Below are 9,066 nucleotides of genomic sequence, written 5' to 3'. Positions count from 1 at the left end.
AAAAATCATGTTATGAGATAATTTGAGTAATTGACCGAAACATGGGAGAGGGGGTAAGACTTATATTTTCATGTTTTAGGAGTGAAAGATATAATGAAAATGTACTAGGTTTAAGGTGCATATTTTAGTCTAGGTGTTGTGGAGAATTCGGTTAAAATAGTTGGTATATGAATGCCGAATTTAAATTATGATCATGGGAGTGATTATAATGGGCATTAAGATATTGAATGTATGAAATTAGAAGTATACGGTCAAATTTTCTATAAGGTTAAACCATGTGTTAAGTGACAAAATGATGAACAATTGTTATTTTGGTAGTGATAATATATTCAGCCTTGAGGCATTAGATGAACATTAGTTGAAGTTTTAATGTCTTGAACAATGACGGTTGTAAGACGTAGTGAGAATCATTAATATTATTGGATATAAATAGCTAGCTAGGTGATTAAACTAGTTATTTTATTTATTTTTAGCTCAAGAACTTAAAAGAGGGGAATTGTAGCACCCCAAACCCGGCCCAGAAGTTATGGCCGGATCCGGCATGCCACATCAAAACGTAAAAAAAATTTCCATTCTAAGTCCAGAAAATCGTACTTGATGTTCAAAAGATTAATTCATTAAGGGTTAAAGTGAAAGGAAGTCATGCACCGGGTAGGAAACCGGAAAGAGGTGGTGAGTCCATCGGATTGCTATACCAAGCTCCTTCGGATCCAATCCTAGACATGCATACTGCCATTGCCACACCTTAACGTCATGGATATTTCTAGGAAACCGATTTGATTAAGTCATTTTTAGGAAAAGTGATTAATTTTGGAAAATACTTTCATTGCGGAAGCTTTGCTTGTTGTCGTGTTATTTTGAAATCAACTGTTGTTTTTGAAAACGCGCCCTAAAGCTATCCAATTTCAACAGTTAAAATAAATATTATCTATCTTAATAAAACATATAAAAAAACCATCAAAAATAAATAAGCGGCCTTATTACATTTAAAAGCCCAAAACCTCAAACATAATTAAAAGGATGTCCAGTTCACCAGAAGAAAATCAAACTTTCGAGCGGGTGGCGCCCAAGCCCACTATGGTTGGGGATTTCTGCGTGGATGAAAATAAAAGGGTGAGTTTGGGGATACTCGGTGTGTAAGGAAAACCCATTCAAAGCCCAAGTCACTCAAGCCTATTGGGCCTAAGCCCATTCAGTAATGAGTGGTCTTGGGCGAGCCCTTTTCAGATTACAATAAACGGGCCTTAGCCCTTATTCAGATAATAATATGGCCCATAGGCCCATTTCAAAATACATACAACATCAAGAAACATATGCAAGCCCATTTGGGTAATAGTGGTACTTGGGCCGAGCCCTTTTCAGATTATAATAAACCGGGCCTTAGCCCTTATTTAGATAATGATGATGGCCCATAGGCCCATTTCAAAATACATGCAACATCAAGAAACATATGCAAGCCCATTTGGGTAATAGTGGTACTGGGCGAGCCCTTTTCAGATTACAATAAAGCGGGCCTTAGCCCCTTATTCAGATAATAAGATGGCCCATAGGCCCATTTCAAAATACATGCAACATCAAGAAACATATGCAAGCCCATTTGGGAGACTACTCAACCCACCAACCACTACACTCCACCCGTACCAGCCATACACTCCATGTGGGGAATAGCTCAACCCACCCAAATTTAACACTCCACAGCTTGCGCCTTTGCGCTCGATTATCAAAGAATTGAGGCAAAGCCTCCAAAGACGTGGACAAGCCACTTTCAGTACTTCCTCCGTCAATATCCCAATCCCATGCATCAGATAATAACAACATGGCATGCAGTAAATAACAACAGTCAAACATGCATTTAGGTCAATTTAACCCTAGGGGTATTTCGGTAATTTTGCACCTAGGGTATAATAGTAATTTTCCATACATAGGGGTATTATAGTAATTTAGCTGCTTTTAGGGTTTTTCATGCATATTCCTACTTTTCACGTACTAACAGAATCACGTACCGAGGGTTCTTACTGAATTGGGCTGTTGGCCCATCATTCCAATTTTGGCCCATTAAGCCCAAAAATATCGAGGCACGTAAATCATGCACTTTGCGGTCCAAATTTTGCAGCTTACCAAAAACATTAATCGATTTACCTCACGAGCATTCGCACACTCAAAATCTAGAAAATACCGATTTTCGGCATTTCGGCTTTTCGGCTTTTGCCGATCCAGACTAAGAAAGAGGGTGTTAGTTACACACCTGTTTGCGACGATATGCTGACGAGATCCACACACACGAACTGCCTACAATTGGATTACTAACACGTTAATCTAACTATTCAAACACGAACTACATATTAACCTCATACCATATTCGGCCAACCACACCTACAGATCATAGTAAGCTTATAAGAAATCAATAAGCAACTCATTAACAAATTTTTGTCAATGTTTACCACATAATCATAATTTCACTGCAAGCTGTCTTCCTGAGCAACAGTCACTAAATTATTTATAACTAGAGCTACGAAACTCCAAATCAAGTGCTGTTAATTTTCCCTGAAAATAGACTCATATATCTTCTATCCATAAAATTTTAAGAATTTTTGGTTTAGCCAATCAATACCAGATTTTTCTCAAAGTTTCCCATGTTTCACTGTTTGACTAATCTGACCACTCTTCATTACGAATCAAATTTCTCATTGTACAGAATTCAAAATATGTTCTTGTTTATTTCATTAGAAACTAGACTCAATAAGCTTTAATCACATAATTTATTCAGCTTCTAATTTATCTCCCATAATTTATGGTGATTTTCCAAAGTCACGTTACTGCTGCTGTCCCAAGCAGATTTATTACCAAATCACTCTTTCATACACCTATCTTGCATGCATGTTATTTAAACATGTATATCACCAATCAATCATCACATATCTATGATTTTTACTTAAGCATAATCTCCATTTCATCATTTCAAAGCTGTAACGCCCCCTTTACCCGAGACCGTCGCCGGAGTCGAGCACGAGGCATTACTAAACTTATTTGAGCACTTAAACAAATTCAAACAATTTATATCACACTTTCCAGACAAGCTGTCCAACTGTGTCATAGTTGCTAAATAATTCATATCTCGAGTTATAAAACTCGAAATCCAAATCCGTAAATTTTCTCTGAATTTATACTCATATATCTACTTACCAATTTTTTTCTAGAATTTTTGGTCAAGCCAATTAGTACAGTTTATTATTTAAAATCTCCCTTATTTCAGGGTTTGACTACTCTGACCTTTGTGTATTACGAATCAGATATCTCTCTGTACAGAGCTTCAATGACTATGCCGTTTATCTCTAATAAAACTAGACTCAATAAGGAATCTGTACATATAAAGTATGACTTCTAATTATCTTTGTAAAATTTATGGTGAATTTCCAAAGTCAGAACAGGGGATCCAGAAATTGCTCTGGCCCTGTTTCACAAAAATTTAAACATCTCATAAAATATAGCTCATATACCTGTTTTGCTTCTTCCATATGAAAATAGACTCATCGAGATTCGATTCCATAATTTATTCATTATTTAATTCCATTTCTACTATTTTTAGTGATTTTTCAAAGTCAAACTACTGCTACTTACCGAAAACTATTTTAGTACAAATATTGTTAACTAGTTTATAACATCTTTACTTCAATTCATTCAAACTCTATACATGCCATATAAATCTTCAAACATAAAACAAAAGCTACCGAATTGATCTGGATAGTGTGCTTTGTTGTGTTGATCCGATCTACCCACTTCACTTCAAGTCAATCTACATAAAAATATTAAACACACACAAGTAAGCTTATTGAAGCTTAGTAAGTTCATAGGTTAAAAGTAATGCTTACCAAACATAATATTTCCAAACAATACCAAAACATTTACTAAAGTTTCCTGCGATTCACAACCATTGTTATAATAATTCACATAGTTGAGCTCAACAGTAACAACTACTCAATTTATTTCATTTGGATCACTTCTCTTTTATTTCTTATAATCAAATTAGGAAACGACTTACGAAATTGAGTACGTCGTTGCTCAATGCCACGATTCACAACTCAGTATGGTTTTCCTCATTGAAATACCATACCTACATTTTTCAACTCGGTATGGGAAATGCCATATCTACATTTCTTAACTCAAGATGGATTTGATAATACCATACCTACATTTCACATTTCAGTATGGATAATACCATACCTACATTTCACAACTCAGTATGGATGATACCATACCTACATTTCACACTTTGCCATGGAACAACCATGGTCTTATCCAATCAATTCATCACACGTCCACGATACTGAACGTACTCAATCCTGCGTTTTTCCTAATTTGCATTTCCATATTTATTCTTACATTAACAAAATCTACACAATCCCACAACAAATTCGTATATAATAACACATTATATACTTCAATCATTCACAAATAAACATCTAATTTCAACCATATGAACTTACCCGGCTAATTTGTAGAAGATATTGAAATTTTGGGACTATTCCGCAACTTTTTCTTTTCCTCGTTCTTCTTTGGATTCTTGATCTATAATATAAAATATTTCTACTCATTAGCATTTATTTGATTTCTATTTCACTTCACAATTTATGCTGTTCAAATTTCGAAATTACACTTTTACCCCAAAATTTATAGTTTTCACAATTTAGTCCCTACTCAATTCACCCATCAATTGAACTAATTTTTTCTCAATTAACACTTTATTTTATCACTATAGACTATTTCAAAACCTTTTATATTCTGAATTTCAACAGCAACCTTCAATTCACAACTTTTTCACAATTAGGTCCTAAATATCATTTCCTATCAAAATCACTTAATAAAACCACCTTAATATGAAATTAGAACTTAAATTTCATAATAATTCATCATAAAATTCCCTTATCCATCCAGGGTAACTTCCAATTTCACCCATAAAATCAAAAACTAATGAATTCTACAAGTGGACCTAATTGTAAAAGTCATAAAAACATAAAAATTATCAAGAAAAAGCAAGAATTAGACTCACATGATGTAAAAATATGAAAAACCAGCTTTCTCCAGACCTTCTATGGCGTTTTGGCTGAGAAATTATGAAGAAAATGTCTAGATTTTTCAATTACATCATTATTTAACTATTAACTTTTATCTATTTCCAATTTTGCCCTTGTTCACATTGTTTTCTTGCTTATTTCATACCCAAACCGTCCAGCCATTAACCTTTGGGTCTAATTGCTCTTTAAATCCATCTTTTTAAATACTTAACCTATTTACTCACAATTTAACAAATTTTGTGCTATTTTCAATTTAATCCTTTTCAATTAATTAGCCATTCAAACGTTAAAATTTTCTAACGAAACTTTAATACTAACTCAATGACACTCCATAAATATTTATAAAAATATTTATAGCTTGATTTTCAACTTTGAGGTCTCGATACCTCATTTTTGACCCGTTTGACCTAATAAATTCTTTTAATTCACTAATTTCACCATTTCACAAATTCTTCTAAATTCTTACTTGACTCATAAATATTAAATTACTATCTTGTTCAATCTTATTTGTCGAATTTAGTGATCTCAAATCACCATTTCCGACACCACCGAAAATTAGGTACATTCGACTCTCCCCTTTAAAAATTTCGTCCTCGAAATTTGTTACCCGAAAATAGATTTGATATTGTGATCTTATTGACTCCTCTGTTTCCCAGGTTGCCTCCTCCATACCATGTCGATGCCATAATACTTTAACCAATGGTACTCTTTTGTTCCGCAATTCCTTAACTTCACGAGCCAAAATTTTCACTGGTTCTTCTGAATAAGTCATATCTGGTTGAAGCTCAATTTCAGATGGGGAATTACGTGTGAAGGATCGACCTATACCGCCTTAGCATAGACACATGAAACACATTGTGAATCTTCTCAAGTTCGGAGGTAAAGCCAAACGATAAGCCACAAGACCAACCCTTTCCACAATTTCATATGGCCCTATGAATCTCGGACTTAATTTTCCTTTTACCAAATCGTAACACCCTTTTCCATGGTGAAACTTTTAAAATACTCGATCACCCATCGCATATTCTATGTCTCTTCGTTTTAAATCCGCATATGACTTCGACGATCTGAAGCGACTTTTAGACTATCTCGAATAATCCGGACTTTCTCTTCGGTTTCTCGAATCAAATCAACCCCAACTATTTTTGATTCACTCAATTCGCACCAACACAATGGAGTCTTGCATTTTCTACCATAAAGAGCCTCAAATGGTGTCATTTTATACTAGACCGATAGCTATTGTTGTAAGCAAACTCACCAGCAGTAAATACCTTTCCCAACTGTCACCAAACTCGAGTATACAACATCTTAACATATCTTCTAAAATTTGAATCACTCGCTCTGATTGTCCATCTGTTTGAGGATGAAATGTCAGACTAAAATTCAATCTGTGCCTAAGGCTTCTTGCAATTTATTCCAAAATCTTGAAGTAAACCTCGGATCCCGTGCGAAATGATAGATATTGAACTCCATGTAGTCTCACAATCTCGACACATACAATTCGCTAACTTATTAAGTGAAAATCTATTCGATTGGAATAAAGTGTCTGACTTTGTCAATCTATCAACAATCACCCATATCGAATCTTTCTTTCTGAGTCACAGCAATCCGACACAAAATCCATTGAAATATGCTCCCACTTCCATTCGAGAATCATAATGGGTTGTAATAAACCCGTTGGCACTTGATGCTCTGCTTTAACTTGTGGCAAATCAAACATTTTGCAATAAATTCGAAATTTCTCTTTCATACCAGCCACCAATATGTCTTTTTCAGATCACCATACATTTTGTACTACCGGATGAATAGAATACATACTATTATGTGCTTCGAAAGAATATCATTCTTTAAATCGAATTATTGGGAACACAAATCCTATTATGATAGCGTAATATACCTTCATCATCAATAATTGAACTCGAATCTAAATTATCCCGAACCATTTGTCGTTTCAAAGACCAATTTTGGATCTTCATTCTGCAGCTTCAATTTGTTGAAGAAACATTGGTTTTACCTTCAATTCTACTAATACAACACCTTCTTCATTAAGAGCCAAATGAGCATTCATTGCCTGAAGTGCAAACAAGGATGACTTTCGACTCAATAAGATCAAGAACTACATTAGCTTTCCCGGATGATAGTCAATAACCAAATCATAGTCTTTCAAAGAACTCTAACCATCGTCTCTGTCTTAAGTTCGGTTCCTTCGAGTCATTAAGTATTTCAAACTTTTGTGATCCGTATACATATAACACTTCTCACCATATAAATAGTGTCTCCAAATTTTTAAGGCAAAAACAATTGCAGCTAACTCAAGATCATGTGTAGGGTAATTCTTTTCATGTGGTTTTAATTGCCGTGAAGCATAAGCCACTACCTTTCCCGATCGCATTAACACACAACCCAAACCACTTAAAGATGCATCATCAGACACAACATACGGTATACGATTCGGTTGAGTTAAGACCGGAGCTTCATTAACATTTTCTTTAATCGATCAAAGCTCACGACATTCATCGACCACATAAACTCAACATTCTTCCGTAATAAACGAGTCATTGGTGAAGCAATCATGGAAAAATTCTTTACAAAACGGCGATAGTATCCTGCTAATCCCGAAAACTTCGCGACTTCGATTACATTCTTCTGTGTTTTCCAATTCACCACCGCCAAACTTTACTTGGATCCACACGAATTCCTTCACCGATATAATATGACCCAAATCCAACCTCATGAAGCCAAAACTCACATTTACTAAATTTCGCATATAACTGTTTTTCTCTCAAAGTCATTGTACAATTCTCAAGTCTTGTGCATGTTCGGATTCGTCTTTGAATAGACCAATATGTCATCAATAAATACCACCACAAATCTATCCAAATAAGACTGAAAAATTGATTCATTAAATCCATAAATGCAGCAGGGCATTCGTTAAACCAAAAGGCATTACCAAAAATTCAGTAGTGACCATACCGAGTTCAAAAGCGCTCTTTGGCACATCACACTCTTTAACCTTCACTAATAATACCCGGATCTAAGGTCTATTTTTGAGAACAACTGCAGCACCTTTCGGTTGATCAAACAAATCATCGATACGAGGTAATGGATATTTATTTTTAATTGTTACCTTATTCAACCGCTCGTAATCAATACACAATCGCAACGAACCATCTTTCTTTTTCACAAATAAGACAAAGTGCCCCAAGGTGATGTACTCGGTTCGATGAACCCTTTATCCAATAACTCTTGCAATCGTGTCTTCAACTCTTTTAACTCACCGGTGCCATTCTATACGGTGTTATTGATATTGGAGTGCATTCAGGAATTACATCAATTGTGAATTCAACCTCACGATCCGGGGTAAACCGGTAATTCCTCGAAACACATCAAGAAACTCATTAACAATCGACAATTGTTCCATCTTCAATTCGAACCCCGAGTATCAAGAATATAAGCTAGAAATGCTTTATTACCTTTCCGAATCAATTTTCGAACAGAAAATTGAAATAATCCTCGACATCATTCTTTTTATCCCCAAACTCAATGAAACTATTTCCCATCGACATTTTAAATCAATCCGTTTTTCTCTACAATTCACTATGGCATCGTGTTCAATCAACTAATCCATTCCAAGAATAACATCAAATTCTCGGAAAGGTAACAACATTAAATCAGCAGAGAATTCACAGCCTTGTATTTTCAGTGGACAATTCCGACATATTAAATTAACCAACACACTTTGCCCTAGTGGATTAGTGATCAGTGGACTCAACAGTCATTTTCTTTTCTGACACTAATGCAGTGCAAATATATGAATGTGTAGATCCAGGATCAATTAAAGCATACACAGAATCATCAAAAAGATAGAAATTACCAGCTATCACATCTGGAGCAGAAGCTTCTTCCCTTGCCCGGATAGCATATGTACGTGCAGGTACTCTTGTCTCGATCGGGTCAGCAGATCTCTCGTTCCCGAATGAACAGTCCCAGTAGC

At 35.2% G+C, this 9,066-nt stretch overlaps 1 long non-coding RNA gene across 1 annotated transcript; it reads right to left on the bottom strand.

Annotated features, from left to right (window-relative positions):
- Positions 1-3,535: 3,535 nt before the first annotated feature.
- LOC128283510 (uncharacterized) lies at positions 3,536-9,020 on the bottom strand. The gene is made up of 3 exons (XR_008273873.1): positions 8,947-9,020; positions 4,485-4,566; positions 3,536-3,793 (listed from the first exon to the last, which is right to left on the bottom strand). It is a non-coding gene; the product is annotated as an uncharacterized LOC128283510 (long non-coding RNA).
- Between the last annotated feature and the right edge of the window lie 46 nt (positions 9,021-9,066).

Source organism: Gossypium arboreum, chromosome 11 (genome assembly GCF_025698485.1).
Source record: "Gossypium arboreum isolate Shixiya-1 chromosome 11, ASM2569848v2, whole genome shotgun sequence".
NCBI classification, from domain to species: Eukaryota; Viridiplantae; Streptophyta; class Magnoliopsida; order Malvales; family Malvaceae; genus Gossypium; species Gossypium arboreum.
The sequence above is the reverse complement of the archived record's forward strand: the minus strand, read 5'-3'. Positions and strand labels throughout refer to the sequence as shown.